The following is an 11,957-nucleotide window of genomic DNA, read 5'->3' as shown; positions in this document are numbered from 1 at the left end:
GAGGGCAGGGGTATATAGGAACTCTCTGTTAGTTGCCCTCAGTTTTGCTCTGAACCTAAAACTGCTTGAAAAAATTAAACTTAATAAAAAAGAAGAAAGAAGGGGGGGTGTCAAAATTGACCTTCTCTGGGTGTCAAACACACTAGATACACCATTGTATCTAACACACTTGCAACAATGGCTGACACACAGTAAACATTATATAAATGCTTGCTATTATACTTTTTTCTACATTTGAAATATTTCATAATTAAAACCACATCTAATAATAGCAAAAAGTGGAAACAAGTGAAATGTTCACCAGCTGATGACTATATCACCAAATATGGTATATTCATACAATGTAATCCTATTCAGCAAAAAATTAAAAACGAAAAGAACAAACTACTGAGAACAACATGAATGAATCTCAAAAATATTATGCTAAATATAAAGTCATGGTAGGTGAAAGAAATCAGACCAGAAGAAAAAACATCACATAATCCCTGACTCCATGTATATGAAATATCCAGAAAAAATAAACTGAAAGCAACAGAAAGATTTGATTGCTTGGTAGCGAGGGTGGGAACAAAAACAAAAGCCCATGTTCTGGGACTTCCCTGGTGTCGCAGTGGTTGGGAGTCTGCTGGGACACGGGTTCGAGCCCTGGTCTGGGAAGATCCCACGTGCTGCGGAGCAACTAAGTACGTGTGCCACAGCTGCTGGGCCTGTGCTCTAGAGCCCGTGCGCCACAACTACTGAAGCCCATGCGCCTGGAGCCTGTGCTCCGCAGCAAGAGGGGTCACCCCAAGGAGAGGCCCGCGCACTGCAACGAGGAGGGGCCCCCGCTCGCCGCAACTGGAGGGGGTCCTCGTGCAGCAACGAAGACCCAACGCAGCCAAATAATAAGTAAATAAATTTATTTTTTTAAAAAAAGCCCATGTTCTTATGGAGCTGACATTATAATGAGGAAAGATAAACAGTAACCAAGTAATACAAATAGTATTATGAGAAGGTAATAAAACATACTAAAGTATTTATGGAAGAAAAAATGTATAGGGTTTACTTTAAAATATTCCTGGGAGTGGAGGGAGATAGATGAAACAAAATTAGCAAAATGTTGATATCAACTGAAATTAAGTGGCAGGTACATGGGAGTTCATTATGCTATTCTTTCAACTTGTATGTATATTTAAATTTTCCATAAGTGTTTTTTAAAGGTGCTTAAAAGGTAAAGAAGAAAGAAAGGGAGTGTTGGGGCAGGGGCTGCCATTTTTAATCAAAATCAGAGAAGGCTGCACTGATTAGGTGACATATGAGTAAAGACCTGAGGGAAGGAAAGTGGGAGCCATGTAGAAATCTACAGGGAGAGGATCCCAAGCAAAGGAAAGAGCAAGCTTAGAGGTCTGAAGCAGGAGTGAGCTTGGCATGTTACAGGAAGAGTAAGGAGGTAAGTGGGCTGGAGCTGAGCAAGCAGGGAGAGGAGTAGGAAACAAGTTCATGGATGCCAATGGAGAGTCTTGAGCAGAAAAGTAACATGATCTGACTTGCTTTTTAAGAGGATTGTTCTGTCTGATGCGTTAAGAGTAGATTGGAGGAGGCAATCAAGTCCAAAATGTCCAAGTGCCAAGGTTGAGAAGGCCTGTTATAAAGGGAAGGAGGAAATGAGTGACAGCAGGTGGGGGAAACAGAATAAAGATTTTTTTTTAAGATGGAAGAAATAACATGTTTATATCCTGATGGGAATGAAGGAGAATATATCACTAGCTAAATGGCAGGAGAAACGTTGATAATTTCTATAAAGAAATAGTGCTAAAAGACATCTGTGGAGTTGATAAACAACACAAAGAATGCATGAAGCAAAATATTTATAGAGAAAAAGAAGCAAAGGAGAGACCACCTCCTCTGGAAATTTTTTAAAAATCCTCTTTAAAATAAATTACTCCAAAATAGGATGGATTCCATGGTTAAGTTCCATTAACCTCATGTAAGTCAGATCATACTGATTTTCATATTATACAAAGGACACATGTAATATTAAACTAACATGGGAAACACAAGAGATAAATCCAAGGGGACAAAGTCTCCTCTTTCTCATGGAATCATCATCTTCTAAAATGATAATTTTGTAACTGGAGGGGTCTTTTCAGACACACAGCTGGCCATGAACATTTAGACAAGCCACTTAGATGCAGAATGATGTGAATTCCATGGAGTGTTGAATCAGATACATTTAGAGGAACAATTTATAAATGTAAATGTTTTGCTCCACTTAAGTTCATTTCTAAATCTCCAACAGCCTAAGAATGAAAACCTCTCCCAGCTCCATTAGACATTTTTCTTAGATCTGTCTTTTGTACAAGGGGAAAAACATAACACTTGTAAATTGCTCTAAGGGAAACATTACTTAATATCCCTTAAGTGTCTCCTGGCAGTGATAGCCTTCCTTTCAGTGGAAAAGTAACTTTAGGACAAAGAATTTGCCTGGACAACTGGAGGGAATAAATAGAGCCATCTTTCCAAATGATTTTCCCTCTTTTCAGTAAAAGTGGCTGGCAAAGCAATATATTCTAGGGTTCTAAGGTGTCCAGATTGGCACTTTGTTTATGAGATGGTCAGACAAGTAAGGACAGAGCAACTAATTCACACACAAATGCAAAACCAACAAGGCTTGCTGAGTTAGAGTTCAACTGCCATAAAATAAAGTTTTCTGGAGATTTTAATACTATTAACAACCCCCTCCAAGAAATTCCTCTCTAGGACTCGCATGTTTTATTGATCCACCCTTTATTCCGATTAACCTCTTAGACTGATTCTTTGCTGAGTCCTTCCTTCTTCCTGATCCTAACTGCTGACTTGTCTCAGGGATCAAATTCTATCTCCTAATTCCGCTAAAGACCTCCTGTCTCTCAAGTCTTTATTTCTATTGCTTTCACGTATATTTTTGTTTGCTGCTGGATATCACCCAGGCCATCAGCTGCCCCCTCACACTCGAAGTGCTCAGAATTAAACTCATCTCCCACACCCCTTCCAAAGGACTTCCAATTATTGATTTCTAGAAGTTTGCTCGGGACAATTCCAGTTTATGTCTGCTGTTCCAGAATTAATTATAGCACGCTCTTTTATGCTCAAGAGTTTGGATGACAAATTATGTCATCACCCAACCTATTTTCATCAAAGGAACTGCTATTGTCCAAGTCAACTAGACTCAAAACTAAAACAAACAACAAAAAAATCCAAAAAACAAACAAACAAACAAAAAAACTCAACCTTGGGGAATTCCCTGGCAGTAGAAGAAACAGGTGAATTTAATAAAAACAAAACAAAACAACAACAACAAAAAACCTCAACCTAACCTTCAGCTGCTAATTCGAATGCAGTAGAATCTCCCGCAAATCTCCCCTTATTTTTACATTCCCAGTAACACCCACTAAGCCCTTACATGGGAACCACTAATAAAGCTTCTTACTTCCTGGTGTCTCTCCCTCCCATCTCTCTACCCTCCAATCCATCTGGTGCACTGTAATTAACTAAATTTCATAAAAGTCCTGACTTTATCCTTTCACCATCCGCTTGAAAATGTAAATGTAATCTTCATTCAGTATATATTTGAATGCCTCCTCACCTCGTTTCAGGCACTGGGGCTACAATAATGATAGGCGTGGCCCATGACCATGTTAAGAAAAAGTTAAATAGTAATATAAGAACAGACAAGATAATGACTGGTTCAGGGGGAAGTCTTCAGAGGACTTGTGATGAAATGGCAGATGACTGATTTTTTTTTAAAGCACTGTAAGAAACAAGAACTCAAACAGATACTTGTACACTGATGTTCATTAAAGCATTATTCACAAGGGCCAAAACGTAGAAACAACCCATCAGCAGATGAAAGGATAAACAAAATAGAGTATATCTATACAATGGAATATTATTCAGCCACAAAAAGGAATGTTACAACATGGATGAACCCCCAATACATGATGCTAAGTAAAAGATGCCAGTCATAAAAGGACAAATATTGTATGATTTCCCCTTATATGAGACACATAAATAAGCAAATCCAGAGACAGAGAGTAGATTAGAGGTTACCAGGGGCTGGGGGAAGAGGAATGAGGAGTTACTGTTTAATGGGTACAGAGTTTCTATTTGGGATTATAAAAAAGGTTTGGAAATAGTGGTGGTGGTTGCATGACATTATGAATTTAATGCCACTGAATTGTACACTTAAAATGGTTAAAATGGAAAAATGACAATGTAATATGCTACAAACCATTGAATTGTATACTATAAATGGGTGAATTATATGATACATGAATTACATCTCAAGAAGACTGTTTAAAAAAAAAGTTCTTGAGAGTTAAGCACAGAAACTCTGGAATGGCTTGGGGAAAACTGGGGCAGGAAAAGTGATGTTCAGGCAAATCGTTCTCATAATGGTAGGTAAAAGCAGAATGGTGCCCTTGTGTGGAGAATCTGTCATGTCCTTTGTCCCACTAATAGAATACAGTTTAAAGTTCTAACCCTGGGGGCTTCCCTGATGGCACAGTGGTTAAGAATCCGCCTGCCAATGCAGGGGACACGGGTTCGAGCCCTGGTCCGGGAAGATCCCACATGCCACGGAACAACTAAGCTCATGCGCCACGACTACTGAGCCTGTGCTCTAGAGCCCGTGAGCCACAACTACTGAGCCCACGTGCCACAACTATTGAAGCCCACGTGCCTAGAGCCTGTGCTCCGCAATAAGAGAAGCCACCATGATGAGATGCCTGCGTGCCACAATGAAGAGTAGCCCCCGCTCGCTGCAACTAGAGAAAGCCTGTGCACAGCAACCAAGACCCAACGCAGCCAAAAAAAAAAAGGTCTAACCCTGACCCTGGCTCTCAAAAACGTGGGTCCTTCATTATTACCTGCTAGGGCAGCTTTGTCCCCATCACGTTCTTTGCCCTAACGTTTCCTTCATGCCAGGCCTGATCATGTCACAAAGCTGCCCAATATACTTCTTTCTCATTTAGCCTACCCAATTTGGTTCACCTGTTCTGAGCTCAGTTAATTTGAGTGCCATCTTCATTAAGTCTTCCCCAAGCGACCTCAGCAATAACAGCCTGCTCTTTCTCTGGGCAGAACTGAGCAGTCATGTCAATCTTTCAGTGTTTCGTCTCTCCTATCTTGATATACAAATTTCTCATCAGATGGCTAAGGTCCTGGAGAGCATAGTTGCCCTTTACATTTCTTGTATATCCTCAATCTCCTGCTTTTGTTGCCTGAATGTTCTACTAAAAGTTGCAATGTAGCCAAGTGACCATCTTATAATGGCTGAGAGGGCCAGCCCTGGGTTTGGAAAGACTTAGGTTTCATTGCCATTTCTGCCAACTTCCAGGTGCTTGAGTTTGGGCAAGTTATTTAATTCCTGTAGGCGTCAGCGTCTTCACCTAAAAAGGGGGATAGTACCTGTATCTGCCACAAAGATTCTTGAAAGGGTTAAACAGGATTTAAAAAGGCAAAGCATTTAGCAAGCTGTCAGATCACCTGTAAACTGGAGCTGCAGTGTTGAAGTGGAAAATTGTGATTGGTGATTTATCTCAACACAGAACAGATGTGGCCCTAAAATTACACTCTCCTAATGGAATGGTCTTCCAAACTTCTATAAACAAAATGAAGGGAAAAACAAACCAAATGGCTTTTGGTATTACATCCCTTTCTGGACACAACTCCAAACTTTTTATTAAGTTCTTCAGTACTAATAATTTTGGAGGAAAGGAAAATGTAGAATAAAACAATTCTCATAAATCTTGTTCAAGCATTTCCATGTACTGTAATTTTTCTATGCATATGACAATAACTGGTGGCATATTTTAAAAATTATTAAATGTAAACAGGATGCTTAAGAAAAGAACCAGGTGACTGTTGTCCTCAGCCTGGTTTTTGGCTAATATATTTTTTCTAATATTTGACTTCCTATCAATGTTCTTTTTTTTTATTTGGTACGCGGGGCTCTCACTGTTGTGGCCTCTCCCATTGAGGAGCACAGGCTCTGGACACGCAGGCTCAGCAGCCATGGCTCATGTGCCCAGCCGCTCAACGGCATGTAGGATCTTCCAGGACCGGGACACGAACCTGTGTCCCCTGCATCGGCAGGTGGACTCTCAACCACTGCGCCACCAGGGAAGCCCTCAATGTTCTTTTCAAAAACTAGATTTTCCCTCCTGGTTATTAAGGTAACACATTTCTTACTGAATTGTAGTATATATGACTTAGGATGTACAAGTCTTTGTAATTGCCCCTGGTGCAAAGTAATCACTCTTAACAGTAATCACTCTTAACCGTAATCACTCTTAACCCCTACTTTTTTTTGGAGTACATACAATTAAATAAACAAGGATGGAATCATACTATAATACTACCCTCAACCTTTTTTTTTAAACTCAATGATGTATACCCTAAGGCATCTTTCCATAAGAGAACAGATAGAGACCCTTATTATTTTTAAGGGCTGCATATTTCATTTTATGGATGCACCATGATTATTCACTTATCCAATTCTCTATTAAAAGATGTCTGAATTATTTCCAGGTGTGCGTGTGTGTGTGTGTGTGTGTGTGTGTGTGTGTGTGTGTTTCAGCATTCAACAATACTTCAAGATGAGTTGCTGGGGGCTTCCCTGGTGGCGCTGTGGTTGAGAGTCTGCCTGCCAATGCAGGGGACACGGGTTCGAGCCCTGGTTGGTCTGGGAAGATCCCACATGCCGCAGAGCAACTAGGCCTGTGAGCCACAACTACTGAGCCTGCGCGTCTGGAGCTTGTGCTCCACAACAAGAGAGGCCGCGACAGTGAGAGGCCCACGCACGGCGATGAAGAGTGGCCCCCGCTCACCGCAACTAGAGAAAGCCCACGCACGGAAACGAAGACCTAACACAGCCAAATAAAAAAACAAACAAAAAAAATAGGATAAGATGAGTTGCTGAACCAAAAAGAATGAACATTCAAAAATCTGATACAGGGCTTCCCTGGTGGCACAGTGGTTGAGAGTCCGCCTACCAATGCAGGGGACACAGGTTCGTGCCCCGGTCCGGGAAGATCCCATATGCCGTGGAGCGGCTGGGCCCGTGAGCCATGGCCGCTGAGCCTGCGCGTCCCAAGCCTGTGCTCCGCAACGGGAGAGGCCACAACAGTGAGAGGCCCGTGTACAGCAAAAAACCCAAAAAAACAAAAATCTGATACAATTTTTAAAAGACAAACAAACAAAATCTGATAATTATTACTAAACTGCCTTCCCTAAAAAGTTGTATCTTGTGGGCCTCCCTGGTGGCGCAGTGATTGAGAGTCCGCCTGCCGATGCAGGGCACACGGGTTTGTGCCCCAGTCCGGGAAGATCCCACATGCCGCGGAGCGGCTGGGCCCGTGAGCCATGGCCGCTGAGCCTGTGCGTCCGGAGCCTGTGCTCCGCAACGGGAGAGGCCACAACAGTGAGAGGCCCGCGTACCGGAAAAAAAAAAAAAAAAAAAAAAAAAAGGTTGTACCTTGTAATAATATTCTTTTAATGTCGACATTACATTTTGCTTAAAGATGTATTTTTGAACCCATTATGCTATACTTCATGTATAATTTATTCTAAGTCCTTTGGAAACCGTTCTCTGGTACATTAAAAAACAAAACACTTATCATCATATAGCACTAATGGGAAATGATTTAGAAGCCAGGTTTTTAGCGCTTATTGTCTGTGCTCTCCCTGCTGGTACTAATGGAACAGGCACCACAGGAGATGGTTTTTATCACAAAGATTCCACAATTAAAAAAAACACAACACATCTGTTAGAAACAAACCTTTAATCTTGATATGAATCACTGTAGCTTTCTTTCTTTTTGACATGTCTCTGAGTCTGTAACAGAAGTTCCAACCCAAACACCCAGAATCTGATTTTAGATAAGAATTTTAATTATAAAACAAAAACACAAACAACCCAACAATAGCACTCTTTTGGCTTCAAGACTATCCTTTTACCTATCTATGGAGTATGTTTTAACATACCCACATTCTTGGGTATGTGAAATGTGGTACTTACTTAGTCCATAATTCAGATCTTCAGTGAACAGATGCCCAACAGTATTTAACTCATACATTTAAATTACATATTAACCCATAAAGCCAAAATGGAAATTCTCTAGTCAATCAAGTATCACTGCAAAGCTCCAGTTTTAATACAATTTGAAACTTAGTTCTGTTCCTATATAGCGTTCCCTTTGTCCTTAGTAGCATATTACAAACAATCTGACTAACAACACACTCAAAACTTTCCTCTTTCCAGGCTCCCTTGTAGCTAGAGGCCAAGAAGACAAAAGTGTAGGTCTGGGCAGGATTTCTGGGAAGGGTAGGTAAGGTGGCACTCAGTTGGTATACTCCTTTGGCCCTCATGCTCTCCCCTCTTCCTTCCGCCAAGCCCAGAGATGCAGGAGCATCTAGAGACTATGAGGATGAGAGCCACATGCAAAGGAGAGTGGATCAGGAAGACAGGAGGAGACTGGGCCCCCCATGACATCCTTAAATGGCTGCCCCATGTGGGAGTACTTCCAGATTAAAAACAAACAAACAAGGACTTCCCTGGTGGCACAGTGGTTAAGAATCCTCCTGCCAACGCAGGGGAGATGGGTTCAAGCCCTGGTCTGAGAAGATTCCACATGCTGCGGAGCAACTAAGCCTGTGCGCCACAACTACTGAGCCTGTGCTCTAGAGCCTGTGAGCCACAACTCCTGAGCCCACATGCCACAACTACTGAAGCCCGTGCACCTAGAGCCTGTGCTCCGCAACAAGAGAAGCCACTGCAATGAGAAGCCCACGCACGGCAACGAAGAGTAGCCCCCGCTCAACTGCAACTAGAGAAAGCCCGCACACAGCAACGAAGACCCAACACAGGCATAAAGACATTAATTAATTAATTAAAAACAAGCAAAAAAAACCCCCAAGACACTGTAAATTGGGTTTTCTGTACTTGTGGCCAAATACTATCCCAGCATACATACCAAAACAACTGCATCTTTCTTTCTTTCTTTTTGGCTGTGTTGGGTCTTCGTTGCTGTGCGTGGGCTTTCTCTAGTTGCAGTGAGTGGGGGCTTCTCTTGTTACGGAGCACGGGCTCTAGGCTCGAGGGCTCTAGAGCACAGGCTCAGTAGTTGTGGCGCACAGGTTTAGTTGCTCTGCGGCACGTGGGATCTTCCCCGACCAAGGCTTGAATCCGTGTCCCCTGCATTGTCAGACGGATTCTTAACCAATGTGCCACCAGGGAAGCCCCAAAACAACTGCTTCTTAAAGTAAAAGTCAACCACGTAAAGGTATGATAACGGTGGCAGTGCAGTAACTATGTCCAAAGGACTCGAGGCACCTCCTGAAATTTCTAATCTATAACCTTAACATACATGGAAATACATGGTCCCATAAGTTTTTGGAAGAACTCACACTTTCTGTCAGCCTAACAATAAAAACCTCTTAAATGCTAAAAACTGGCCAAATATAAAAATGAATGCCACATAAGGATAGAAAGTAGCATCTAAAAATAAACCCAGGGCTTCCCTGGTGGCGCAGTGTTTAAGAATCTGCCTGCCAATGGAGGGGACACGGGTTTGAGCCCCAGTCCGGGAAGATCCCACATGCCTCGGAGCAACTAAGCCCATGAGCCACAACTACTGAGCCTGCGCTCTAGAGCTCGCGAGCCACAACTACTGAGCCCGTGTGCTACAACTACTGAGCCCATGCACCTAGAGCCCGTGCTCCACAACAAGAGAAGCCACCACAATGAGAAGCCTGTGCACCGCAACGAAGAGTAGCCCCCACTCAACTGCAACTAGAGAAAGCCCATGCACAGCAATGAAGACCAATGCAGGCAAAAATAAATAAATTTAAAAAAAAATTTTTTAAAAGTTTAGTTTAAAAAATAAATAAGTAAATAAATAAAAATAAACCCATACATTTATGGTCAGCTGAGTTTTAACAAGGGAGCCAATACAATTCAAAGAGTAAAGAATAGTCTTTTCAACAGAAGGTATCGGTACCAATGGATAGTCACATGCAAAAGAAATAAACCTAGACCCCTATCTCACTTCACATACAAAAGTTAATTGAAAATGGATCAAAGAAGACTATACTTTCAGGGATCATATAGAATGGACCTGAGGACATGGGGAGGGAGAAGGGTAAGCTGGGACGAAGTGAGAGAGTGGCATGGACATATATACACTACCAAATGTAAAATAGATAGCTAGTGGGAAGCAGCTGCATAGCACAGGGAGATCAGCTCTGTGCTTTGTGTCCACCTAGAGGGGTGGGATAGGGAGGGTGGGAGGCAGACACAAGGGGGAGGGCATATGGGTATACATGTATATGTATAGCTGATTCATTTTGTTATACGGCAGGAACTAACACACCATTGTAAAGCAATTATACTCCAATAAAGATGTTAAAAAAAATGAATCAAAAAAATGGATCAAAGACCTAAAATTTCTTGTTACATTAAATTTCTTGTTACGTGAAAAAAAAAAATAACCTAAACGCAAGAGCTAAAAGTATAAAATGCTTAAGAAACTTAGCTGTAAATTGACACTTTGGTATAGGTAATGGTCTTTTAGATATGACACCAAAAGCATAAGCAACCAAAGAAAAAATAGACAAATGACATTTAACTAAAATTAAATATATCTCTGTGCTTCAAAAGACACAATCAAGAAAGTTAAAAAAAAAAAAAACCAGGGACCTACTGTATAGCACAGGGAACTATACTCAATGTCTTGTAATAACCTATAATGGAAAAGAATCTGAAAAAGTGTACTTTCCTGTACACATGAAACTAACAAAACATTGTAAATTAACTACACTTCAATTTAAAAAAAAAGATCTTCATGGGAAATAAACATTTCATTCATGGCAAAAAAAAAAAAAACCTATGGAATGGGAGAAAATTTCTACAACTCATATATCTGCTATGGGTCTAGTATTCAGAATATATATAAAAAACCTACAACACAACAACAAAAAGACAAATCAAATAAAAAATGAGCATAGGATTTGAATAAACATTTCTTTTAAAAAGTTATACAAAAAAAAAGTTATACAGTCAATATCCACATGAAAAGATGTTGAACACCACTAGCATTGGAGAAATACAAATGAAAACCACAATGAGATACTTCACACCCACTAGGATGGCTACACACCAATAACAAGTGCTGGTGAGGATCTGGGGAAATCAGAAGCTTCATACACTGCTGGTGGGAACGTTAAATGGTGCAGCTGGTGCAGCCTCTGGCGGTTCTTTAGAAAGTTAAATATAGCTATCACGTGACTCAGCAATTCCATTTCTAGGTATATAACCAAAAGAAATGGAAACGTATGTCCACACAAAAACTTGTACATGAATGTTCTTGGCAGCATTGTTCATAACAGCCAAAAAAATGGAAGCCACTCTGATGTTCATACACTGATGAATGGATAAACAAAATGGGGTCTATTCACACAATAGAATATTACTGAGCCATAAAAGGGAATGAAGTACTGATACAGGCTACAATATAGATGAACCTTGAAGATTATGCTGAGTAAAAGAAGCCAGACACAATAAGACAAATATTGTTTGATTGCAGTTATATGAGGTGCTGGGAAAAGGTAAATTCAGACACTGAAAGCAGATTAGAGGTCACCAGGAATTGGGGGTTACAGGTACCAGGGGTTTAATGGTTAGTGTTTCTGCTTGGGGTAACAAAGAAGTTTTGGAAGTAGATAGTGGTGATGGTGGTGCAACATTGGGTATGTAATTAATACCAGTGAATTATATACTTAAAAGTGGTTAAAACATAGTAAATGTTATATTTTACCACAATAAAAAAAAAAGAAAAAGGAATGAGGTACTGATATAACATTGATGAACCTTCTTTTTTTTTTTTTTTTTTTGCGGTACGCGGGCCTCTCACTGTTGTGGCCTCTCCCGTTGCGGAGCA

This window comes from Leucopleurus acutus, assembly GCF_964270905.1.
Source record: "Leucopleurus acutus genome assembly, chromosome: 13".
In the NCBI taxonomy this organism is placed as follows: Eukaryota; Metazoa; Chordata; class Mammalia; order Artiodactyla; family Delphinidae; genus Leucopleurus; species Leucopleurus acutus.
This window is presented reverse-complemented; position numbering follows the sequence as displayed.